This window comes from Pygoscelis adeliae, unplaced genomic scaffold, assembly GCF_000699105.1.
Source record: "Pygoscelis adeliae isolate BGI_AS28 unplaced genomic scaffold, ASM69910v1 Scaffold320, whole genome shotgun sequence".
In the NCBI taxonomy this organism is placed as follows: Eukaryota; Metazoa; Chordata; class Aves; order Sphenisciformes; family Spheniscidae; genus Pygoscelis; species Pygoscelis adeliae.
In genome coordinates, this window is record NW_008823967.1 from 301,873 (window position 1) to 313,045 (window position 11,173).

The 11,173-nt window shown below is 41.9% G+C and overlaps 1 protein-coding gene across 1 annotated transcript in view; it reads right to left on the reverse strand.

Moving 5' to 3' along the window:
• The window catches only part of OXCT1 (3-oxoacid CoA transferase 1), a 93,892-nt gene that overhangs the window by 18,040 nt on the left and 64,679 nt on the right, over window positions 1–11,173 (reverse strand). The gene's annotated exons all lie outside the window — the stretch shown is intronic.

Consider the following 11,173-nt stretch of genomic DNA (forward strand, 5'->3'; position numbering starts at 1 on the left):
CTGTTATCACAGCAGCTGTATTATGGCCTGGTGTTCAGCTACCTCTGTTTTTACTTTCCGCAATGCTACAGCATTCAATCCCTGCCTGCTTCCACCACCTTAAACTGAACGCATCTGATCTTGGAAGGTAAGAGGTCCAGACTTGGCACGCTTCTTACAGGAAACGACCTTAAGTACAAAGTTCTATCAGTATGAGCAAAGCAGCCGTTTTTGGACAACAAGCACTAGACCCCAAAAACCAAACAAGGCAACAACCTCATATGCCACTGCAGGGCTGCTGAGGAGGGCAGAAAGGGGAGTGGAACATCAAGGCACCTGCATGGTAGGGGAGGTTAGTAGGAAACATGAGGCAAGGAATTCTACAGATTAAAATAAATTGATTTCTGTCTCAAGTGTTCTGCATTTGCTCTCTTTTGACTGGTTATTATCTGTAATTAAAATAGATTATGGACAGTAATACAACGTACGCTGTTTTATATATAAAACCTTAAAGAATATGGTTAAACGACTAGAAAACTTCCAAGTATAAAGCTTTTCTCTTATGCTTCCCTTTATTAGCTATGAGATTCAGTACCTTACTAGTTATCAGTACCTATGGTCCATGATATAAAACATATGGAAAAGACTTGTCTCATTAAGCTGCCAGGCCAGCAACTTATTGGTCTCTTGATCATTATGGTCTCTAGGTCATAATGAAAGGAATATACTCCCCCCCCCCAAAAAAAAAAAAAAACCACCATATTTTCTTACTGTTTGCACAGTGAAAAATCACCTCTTCCCATATTATAAACAACCCCTTCGGAATTTCTCAGGTCAGATTAATATTTACTATTAATCACATTAATTAACATTACTACTACATATTTCTTCGCAAATACAAACCTGAAAGGCATGAGAGGATTTATGTCTGTCCTCAACTTCCTGTCACTGCTCAGATCATTCTCCATCCTACCTGGAAATACAGATCTCTTACAGAGACTGCAGTGACCTCTCACCTGCCTGCCAGAGGCTCACTGACAAGATAACGCAGAGTAGCTGAAGATGATGGACTATCTCCCCAGTAACTCAGAATATGTTTGCATTGAGGATTATGCTATCAATACACCTGTCCTGACAATGCCATTAGTTCATTTTCCAGGCCTTTTAGTTCTATTAACTAGTGAAGACCTAAAGCAACTAGGAAGTATCTGAAGAAATAAGTGCTGATGAAGGACAATGACAAATCTACTGCTGGAGAAGCTGTCATACAGGACTGAGAGAAAAGACTTCATCCCTTTGTGTACGCAGAAGCAGGAAAATACAAGTTAAGTTGAAGAGAAGGACTTAGGGACCTTTAAATTGCTGCATTTGCTCTTCCTCTTTAGGCAAACATACTCATCACTGTAGGATGCCTGGTAAAGCAAATCAATTAAGCATTAACTCCAACTAGCCAAGTAATTACATGCTTTTATTTTGAGGAATATCCAAAGCATAAGAGCCTTACATTGCTCTCAGTGCATCTACCAAACTCCCACAACCTGCACTTTCCCCCACACCATACTGGCATAGGGGACAGCTGCATCTTAAATTTGAATTGAAATGCTTGAGACTAAAAGGTGATTCCCAACAGATATATTGTTCCTTTTTGCCTAGGATAAGCATGCAGACCAAAACAGTTCTGATATTTATAAACACTGCACATTTACAAGCAACAAGCAATTTCTGTTTCTTTTAAATTTTAATAACATATTTAATTGCGTCTGACATAAGTCAGACTGGTTTATTTGAATACTTTGCATGTAATATGCAGTCTCTCAGAAAAAACATTTTCTTGTCCTGAAGACCACTTGCAACAGCCACCGCTGCTGTGAAATCTCTGAAAAAACCTAAATTGGGTTTATAGTGCTAGATACTAGCTGAAGCGGGAACTATACATTTCATTTCAATAAAATGTTAATTTTTATTTATTTTTGATTGAACAGGGCAAATTGCAGACAGTAAAACTGTTCACTCTTGGTTACTTGATAAGGCATTTAAGTGTAATGTAATAACATATACAAAGCTCAATTGTTTTAAAGAATTCATAAAAAAAAAAAAAGGAGGTATTTCAAATAAGCAACTGCTTATTTGACAGCCGGGCCCAGAGAGTTGTGGTGAATGGAGTTCAATCCAGCTGGCGGCCGGTCATGAGCGGTGTTCCCCAGGGCTCACTTTTGGGGCCGGTCTTGTTCAATATCTTTACCAATGATCTGGACGAGAGGATCGAGTGCACCCTCAGTAAGTTTGCAGACGACACCAAGTTGGGCGGCAGTGTTGATCTGCTCGAGGGTAGGAAGGCTCTGCAGGGGGACCTGGACAGGCTGGATCGATGGGCCGAGGCCAACTGTATGAGGTTCAACAAGGCCAAGTGCTGGGTCCTGCACTTCGGCCACAACAACCCCATGCAGCGCTACAGGCTTGGGGAAGAGTGGCTGGAAAGCTGCCTGGCGGAAAAGGACCTGGGGGTGCTGGTTGACAGTCGGCTGAACATGAGCCGGCAGTGTGCCCAGGCGGCCAAGAAGGCCAATGGCATCCTGGCCTGTATCAGAAATAGTGTGGCCAGCAGGAGCAGGGAAGTGATAGTGCCCCTGTACTCGTACAGGGGAATGGCCTTGAGGAAATGGCCTCAAGTTGCGCCAGGGGAGGTTTAGATTGGACGTGAGGAAAAATTTCTTTACTGAAAGAGTGGTTAAACATTGGAAGAGGCTGCCCAGGGAAGTGGTTGAGTCACCATCCCTGGAAGTATTTAAAAGGTGTGTAAATGAGGCGCTTAGGGACATGGTTTAATGGGCATGGTGGTGTTGGGTTGACGGTTGGACTGGATGATCTTAGAGGTCTTTTCCAACCTTAACGATTCTATGATTCTAAAGTACATTTGCAGGTTTCCTGCTCCAGGGTTTGCATGCCCCTCCCCATTTATTTTTATTTCTTTAAGATTATTTTTGTTAGTTCCCAATTACATTGGTGCTGCTACCTTAAGAAACCAGAAGGAAAGACTTAGTTCAGTGGTAGAGCACTGGTAATTTGAAGCACTATTATAAAGTCCACTTCATCAGCAAGAGCTCGAAGTGAGACGAGAAGTTTTTTTGAATTAGCCACGCGCTTCCTGGGAGGTCCAATGTTGGCAATATTTATACAGAGGGTTAGGTAGAGGACAAAAACAAGCTGACAGTTTCCTTGTAGCTTCTCAGTTACCATAAAAGGTCCATACTGCAGGGAGGAATTCTGCTTTTCTCATTGTGCTTCATCAGCAGTTCTTGTTAAGTCTCAGTCCAAATAATCTTGGGATGCAAGAGGTGGAAATTTATGGACCTGATGGATTTTAATTTTTTTTTTTAATTAAGATATTCAGCCCTTCTGCTTCTTCACAGCCATAAAACCACACAAAATTAGTGGAATTTCTTATAACGCCTACTCATTGCAAAATAAATTATTTTGTTATTGTAGTGATGGGGCATCTTTAAGAAAATATGAGAGAAGGGTACATATTTTCTCATCTGATGTCTTCATATCTGAACATCATTTGAATGATCAAAATACAACACTAAAGAGCCTGAGAAAGTAATTTAGCCTAATAGTAATTTCTAAACAGAAACCTTCCTGTTGGTTTGGTCACTTGTGGCATCCAAGACAATCTATGGCATTCCAGCAGAAGCTTGTGAGTACTCCAAGGTGGGCAAGACAGTCAAGATATTTTTCAGGACAGTGTGAAGTTTTTCCACAATGGTCTTCTAAGCTAGAAAGATGCTATATAGCAAGCAGGAAACAATTTACAGGAAAATCCAAACAGACTAAGAAGAGGTGGCTGAGAGAAAAGAGGAAAACTCAGGAGCCTTCAAACACTATTAAGATCTTGAATCCATGCTGGTGTCTTACACCTTTACTCTGTATTTCCAGGGGGAAGGACTTTTCTTCCGTAACTGAATTTTATAGCTACTCCCAACATCATAGGATAAAATGCATCTGAACTGATCTGGTTATGTTAAAAGATCATAATCTTTTGAGACAAACATGTATCACACCAACACTACAGCAAAGCAGATGCTAATGACATGTTCAAGAAACTGGAAACTTATCAGTGGTAAATGCAATTTGAAGGATGAGAATGCAGATGGAAATAAAAGCTTGAATAATTCTATTTAAAATTGAATATCAAAGGACAGCCAAGGTGAAAAAGTATACCCATTTGAAAAGGAACTGAGCAACTTCCCTGTTAAGAGTCCTTGCCCATGTTGCCAACTGCCCTAATACTATATTAAATAAAAAGCATTTAGTCTGAAATTTCTCTTTCCTTCCATTAAATAAAAGAAAGAATACATATGCCTCGCACTATGCTCAAAGTTAGTAAAACTACTATTTCAAAAACTCTTACAGAAGATAATGAATGCTTCTAGTTTAAACTGCAGTCCTCACACAGGCTTCCCATTCAACCTGAATTTTCAGGCATCCCCCTTGAAGACCTTGAACAAGCTACCTAGGATGGGAGAGTAAAGATTTTAAGAATGTCAGTACAGTCTCTGATGGCCACAGACACAGACTAGGTGGCAGGTACAGACTCCATTGCCAGTTTCAGCTTCCTTATGAAAGGAAATAATTATATCATGCCAGTGACAGCTACCAAAATTCAGAGCAACTGGAACAGTATGAACTCCACAGAGAAAAGCAGATATGAAGGTAATGATATGAAGGTAATGCAGTGGATACAAGATACTTCCATCACCACCATCAACGGTGCTAACGCTGCAGTCAAAAGGATGAACTTAGGACCCCTTCAAAGTTGTCTGCTCTGCCCTTCCCTGCAGTGGTATGTATGCACTACTAACATACTTTAGTCACACAGGTCTCCCTCTACGCATAGGTACTGTCTGTCTTCACAGATGTGTCAGCTTCAAATGATACCCACAGCACAAGTAAGGAGGTCATCAGAGCCATATATAACTATTTAACAAAAATATCTCATCAATTGTTGTGGGGTTAGATGTGGCTGGTTTGGGGTTTTTTTTGTTTGGTTGGGGGGGGTGCATATTAGTACAGACCTTAGCTTTGTACAAAAAAGAATACCAATCAGAAGGTAATATTAAAAAAATACATACGCATAAATCTACTCTAACTACATAAAAATGTAGATGACAACCCTTTGCCCACTGCTAACAGTCCTGTACAGAGTTTAAAGGAAAGGTACGTTTATAGTTGATTCTAAAATGAAAGCCACAACTCTTCCAGATTTCACTTTCCATTTCTTCAGTGAAAAAGACTGGATGAAGACTGTATCAAAAACGATGAATAAAGCTGAAGGTTAAGTGTTCTGAAATACACTTCCTTGTCCTATTTTCCACTGATTTTATGTCCTTATATGGCACGATTACAGAATTACTGTAATTATATTGTCAACTATGACAGCTAGATTTGATTTTACTCTGAGAATGTAAACATTACCAAGAAACACTAAGAAATCATTAATGGGATTTTTGAATCAGTAGAGTTGATAATACAACAACAACACAACAAAGAGTTAATACTGGCTGAATGCAACAAAGCTGAGCACACTCTACATGCACAACAGGGTGAAGATATTTTTTAAAGGACGTCCAAAATAAAGATTTGGTTGTATGGCTTAGCCATACATAAAATGACCTGATTTTCAAGAATGTTAACCAGGTATCTCCTAACATACACATAATGAAAAGCAAAATTAAAAAGTAAGTATAATTTTTGAAAGAATGGAACATAAGTTCTTGAGTGACTGATATTTCTTGGCAAAATTTATTAATAACTCTTCCCTAAAATGTAGCATACACAAATATGTGCACTAACTATATTTATATTTCTACTTTCCATAACCAGAAAATTAAGGTAGCATAAAATATGTGCAGAGAAAGTTGGTCAAATTTTATTCCTTTATTCTCCCATAAAGCTAACTTGAAATAACCATTGGCAACAGATTTGAATGACTGAGTGAAATTCAAAGGAATGCATTGAGAAACTGCATCTCAGGAACAACTCAAAACAGTCTGTGACATGCTTAATTGAAATGGATTTGCTTTACAGTGATGAATGTTATTTCAGTGTCATGGGACAGTTAAGCCTTCCATTTACCTTTGCATACCATTTCCAAAACACACAGCATAGCATGCAATAATTAAATATTACTGCCAACATAATACTAGTCTCACTTGAAAGTGAGTTCCATATCGTAGTCACAATTGTTACTACTAACCCACAGATCAGGAGTCTTTTGACATATGCTTGTATTTTTGAGACAGGCAGAATTTCTTCAGCTGCTGCCTAATGCATAGCTGCCACTTCCCACATTGAAAATTTGAGAGAGTATGAATAAAATACCAACAGTGAGTTCCTACATTCCTTCCACACAGTCTGAAGAGGAATAAACACAAACAAAATTGACAGGAAAGCCCTCAAAAAGGTGGAAGAGTAGAGCTAACACAATACACTCCCTTCCTCCTTTGAGGCTCCAGGATTCTTCCAATGGAGGTAATTATGTGCTGCAAGGGTTCTGCAGGGCTTCCAGGCACATGTTTGTTGGGAGAGAAACAGTAAGCTGATATACTACTGTAGGCTTCATTCCAAGACATGTGTCCGCAAAAACCTAGTATCTCTTCATATTAAAATAATATCACATTGAAATGTAGATTTCCAAGGAGTATCTAGGTAACTGCAGGTCCTGTCCTTCTCCTTTGTTCAACTACTGCATAATTAACTTGCATATTTTCTATTCATACAGAATTTAATTTGTAGTGCTTAATTCATTTTACACTTAATAGTTAAAATATGTTTCTCAAAATTTCTTGCAATGCTGTACAACTTGAAAGAAAACACTGACAGTTTGATGCACTCAGTGCAACAGAAATACTAGAAGAAGAGTTACTAGATAGTGTGTTTGGATTCAAAATGAAAGTAAGCCTTGTGCAAAGACACTCTTATTCAAGCAAAGTAACAAATAGCCTGCAACAGGGCTCCTTTGAGAAGACCTATAGTGCTCTCAGGCATTCAGGGATATGTGTCCTTTCTCCCATCATTAAAAAGGATCATTTCAAGTCAGAAAAGCTCTTGCTGTGGAGCCCGCTGCTCTCAGGTTTGGCACTACAAATAATAATTAAAAGCAAAACCAAAAAACCCACCTGCAGTCACATACTCAGCTGGCCTCTGCCAGTTTACTTTCATTTTAAAAATGTACATGAAGTTCACCTGATGGTCAAAGTGTCCAAAACTGTGCAATTTCTCTGTAGAAAAATTACCAACAATGTACAAAATTATATTCCTAAACCTTAGGTTATACTGACCTCTACAGATGGTAAATTAAAAGATCTATTATTAAATATGAATTGGGTTTCCTCATGCTTCTTTTCAGATAATCTTCCTTGATAAAGCTTAGAACTTTTGTATCATTTTCTTTCAATTTATTTCATTATTAACACTTTTACCCTTTAGGTTTGGCTACTCCAAGTCAGAACATTAAAAATTAAGGCTGCTGCTTCTAAAATTCAAGGATTATTTATTTATTTTTTCCAAGAATGGTCCAGATTTATGTATCTAAACTGCATCACCCTGCACAAATTACATCACTCTCTTCCTCAGCCCCCTAACTGCATTAGCTTAGCTATCAAAACATGAATTTTATACTCCAGCAGAAGAATACACAAAGCTAGAGTTAATTTTCTTGCTCAAAATTGCAGTTGATATATATAGTTTGTAGGGAATAGAGGTGTTAAATAGTATCAGTCCCAGTATCATCCCTGAGGCTGCTGCTTGTTAGTGGAACTGCAGGCTACTAGGCTTTGAGCCTGGTGGTTTAGGAAATTACCAGCTTCCTTGGCACCTTTGGATGTCTCCTGTCTGCCCTCACGGACTTACAGTTTATTTAATCAGTCCTCAGTCCTCTTCTACAGTGGGTACTATCCATGCTCCCCCAAATTCTACCACTAGCCATAGAGACCATGCCACTAAAGTCTGAGGCAAAGATGTTGAGTACCCCAGCCTTCATCCAGAATCCTAGAATCATAGAATCATTTAGGTTGGAACTTTAAGATCATCAAGTCCAACTGTTAACTTAATGCTGCCAAGTCCACCACTAAACCATGTCCCCAAGTACCACATCTACATGTCTTTTAAACACCTCCAAGGATGGTGACTCAACCACTTCCCTGGGCAGCCTCTTCCAATGTTTAACCACTCTTTCAATAAAGAAATTTTTCCTCACGTCCAATCTAAACCTCCCCTGGTGCAACCTGAGGCTGTTTCCTCTCGTCCTATCGCCTGTTACTTGGGAGAACAGACTGACACCCACCTTGCTACAACCTCCTTTCAGGTAGTTGTAGAGAGCGATGAGGTCTCCCCTGAGCCTCCTTTTCTCCAGGCTAAACAACCCCAGTTCCCTCAGCTGCTCCTCATAAGACTTGTGCTCCAGACCCCTCACCTGCTTTGTTGGCCTTCTCTGGGCATGCTCCAGCACTTCAATGTCCTGCTTGTAGTGAAGGGCCCAAAACTGAACACAGTATTTGAGGTGCGGCCTCACCAGTGCCGACTACAAGGGGGAACACTTGGCCTTGTTGAACCTCATACAGTTGGCCTCGGCCCATCAATCCAGCCTGTCCAGGTCCCTCTGTAGAGCCTTCCAACCCGTGAGCAGATCAACACTCCCGCCCAACTTGGTGTCATCTGCAAACTTACTGAGGGTGCACTCGATCCCCTCACCCAGATCACTGATAAAGATATTAAACAGAACTGGCCCCAATACTGAGCCCTGGGGAACACCACTTGTGACCAGCTGCCAACTGGATTTAACTCCATTCGCCACCACTCTTTGGGCCCAACCATCCAGCCAGTTTTTTACCCAGCAAAGCGTGCGCCCGTCCAAGCCATGAGCAGCCATTTTCTCCCGGAGAATGCTGTGGGAAACAGTGGTGAAGGCTTCACTAAAGTCTAGGTAGACCACGTCCACAGCCTTTCCCCCATCTACTAAGCGGGTCACCTTATCATAGAAGGAGATCAGGTTAGTCAAGCAGGACCTGCCTTTCATAAACCCATGCTGACCGGGCCTGGTCACCTGATTGTCCTGTATGCACCGCGTGATGGCACTCACGATGATCTGCTCCATAACCTTCCCCAGCACTGAGGTTGGACTGACAGGCCTGTAGTTCCCCAGATCCTCCTTCCAGCCCTTCTTGTTAGATGGCCGTCACATTTACTAACCTCCAGTCAACTGGGACCTCACCGGTTAGCCAGGGCTGCTGATAAATGGCTTGGTGAGCCAATTTTAGCCACTTGCTGAAAGTAGCTTGGTGAGCACTTCCGCTGGCTCCCTCAGTACCCTTGGATGGATCCCATCTGGCCCATAGATCTGTGTGTGTCTAAGTGGTGTAGCAGGTCGCTAACCATTTCCCCTTGGATTACGAGGGATTCATTCTGCTCTCCATCCCTGTCTTCCAGCTCAGGGCGCTGGGTACCCAGAGAACAACTGGTCTTACTTCAGTAGACTTACTTTAGACTGAGGCAAAGAAGGCATTAAGTACCTCAGCCTTTTCCTCAGCCTTTGTCACTATGTTTACCCCTGCACCCAATAAAGGATGGAGATTCTCCTTAGCCCTCCTTTTGTTGCTAATGTATGTATAGAAACATTTTTTTATTGTCTTTTACGGCAGTACCCAGATTAAGTTCTAGTTGGGCTTTGGCCCTTCTAATTTTCTCCCTGCATAACCTCACGACAACCTTGTAGTCCTTCTGAGTATGTTACCCCCTCATTAATGATATGCTTCATAGTTGCATATGCTTCATATAAAGTATATGCTTCATATACTTTTTACCTGTATAGGCTTCTGCCTACTGAAATGTGATGTCAGAGACATTTCATTCATTTTGCTCTTTCAGATTCATCAACTTCCAGCTGCAGGCCTCCTCCACCACTGCTTCAATGTTTTTTCTGCTGGTATGGCATGTCAACCGTATCAGTAGTTATATTATTAGCATTGTTTAATGGCTGAGCTATGTTCAGAAATGCACATTAAGAAAACAGAGGACTGGTGTCACAGAGGAACATTTCAGAAGTTCTGGTGTTTTGTTTTGATCTGTGCTCAACCCCTGATACATGTCACAACGGCAACCAGAGTCATGTATCTTCCATTAGGAAGGTTGTAGAAAATAAGGGAGTACTTTGTAGTAGGGTGTAGCCACCAGAAGGGCAGCAGAAACTGTCTCACAAAATGCTTCTATTCTGAGGTTCTCAATAAGTCACCGGAAGAAAGGAACTACAAACAAAGCAAGTACAGGCAGGGAGACGTGCAGTCAATCCCACAACTTATAAAATCCCAAATGAGACAATTTAAATTGTCACAGGAGCCAGGACAGCTGCGACAGTGCACGCTCGTACTGCTGCTCTGTAGATGCAGTGACGCTGCCCTGCTAGCAGCAATTTCTGACAGTAGCTTGTGAGACACAGATAGGTTAGATACTGTGTCCTTCACTCACAAATTGAAACGTGGCTCCATCCAGTAGCTCCCAGCAGCCGTGGGCTTCCATCTGCTCTGGCCCGTCTGCCCTACTCCATGGCCATGTCCTCAGAGTTTCTCTTCCACCTCTCTTGGTCATCTTCTCCAAGCTGCACTCTGTTCCCAGGGGCTCCTCAGAGATTTGCCAGCTCGTTCTCCCTTCCCTCCCCAGAAACCCTCTTGTTAGTTGGAGAAATACCAAAGGGAGGAAGACAAGTTGGCGGCCGGTCACGAGTGGTGTTCCCCAGGGCTCAGTTTTAGGGCCAGTCTTGTTCAATATCTTTATCAATGATCTGGACGAGGGGATGGAGTGCACCCTCAGTAAGTTTGCAGACGACACCAAGTTGGGCGGCAGTGTTGATCTGCTCGAGGGTAGGAAGGCTCTGCAGAGGGACCTGGACAGGCTGGATCGATGGGCCCAGGCCAACTGTATGAGCTTCAACAAGGCCAAGTGCCGGGTCCTGCACTTTGGCCACAACAACCCCATGCAGCGCTACAGGCTTGGGGAAGAGTGGCTGGAAAGCTGCCTGGCGGAAAAGGACCTGGGGGTGTTGGTTGACAGCCGGCTGAACATGAGCCGGCAGTGTGCCCAGGTGGCCAAGAAGGCCAATGGCATCCTGGCCTGTATCAGCAATAGTGTGGCCAGCAGGAGT